Genomic DNA, 967 nt, shown 5'->3' on the forward strand with positions numbered 1-967 from the left:
GCCTTCAGTCCATTTCTCTTCATCTGATTGGAAAGTTGCACTTCTGTCCTCATCGTTTACTACATCATTTGTTCATTTATGCATCAATTACATTTTATACCAATTTTAATTGGCTTGAAAACAATCGACACTGCTGAAAGTATCAAAGTGCAAGTATGTGGGAATGATGTTAAAATAACAAATGAGACAATGCAAATCAAACTAACGTAATTAAATCTGATTGATTAGTGTTCAGTTTGTAACCGTGTGAAATCTATAAAAAAAGAACCAAGAAAAGATTGAACAAAAAATATAATCGTACAATGTCTGTCTGTTTGTCCATCTAAGTTGAGGTTTGTATGCAGAATCAACTGCCTACCCCCTTAAATCTAAGCAATTGTAAAACAACATTGTCTTTCATTGTCAATCAAATGTAAAAACTGAGTCAGACATTTAACAATTCAAACTACTAGCTTTCTCAAATATTTATATGCTTGTTAAATAAGCAATATGCATGTTATATATATTTTTCAATTGGGGTGGCAAATGAGAAGCAGAACAATGTAAAAATGCTTGTTTGTTTTATTTTAATAAAATGTATTGTTATGCATTTAAAGTTAATGCTATATCCATTAAAATTTAAGCTTAATAACATTTTAAATTTTAAATAATTTTAACAAATAAAAAAACACTGGTGAAACATATACTTATGTGTGTGGTGTTACCAATATTTGAAGTAAAAGACAGTCACACCACAGACAGTAACACTACAGACAATAACACCACAGAGCACAGACAAATTAGCCTGAATCCAGTCTTTTCAAAAATAAAGGCTGCCATCATGAGGATTTCAAGATCAGGGGACATTTAGGAAATAATAAGTATGTATTTATCCAAATGTTGATTAAAATATTCAAAATCTACAAGTTAATAACATAACAACACAGACACTAATAAAGTGTGACACATGAAATTGTCAGACATTTAG

The sequence above is a fragment of the Misgurnus anguillicaudatus genome, chromosome 19, assembly GCF_027580225.2.
Source record: "Misgurnus anguillicaudatus chromosome 19, ASM2758022v2, whole genome shotgun sequence".
NCBI classification, from domain to species: domain Eukaryota; kingdom Metazoa; phylum Chordata; class Actinopteri; order Cypriniformes; family Cobitidae; genus Misgurnus; species Misgurnus anguillicaudatus.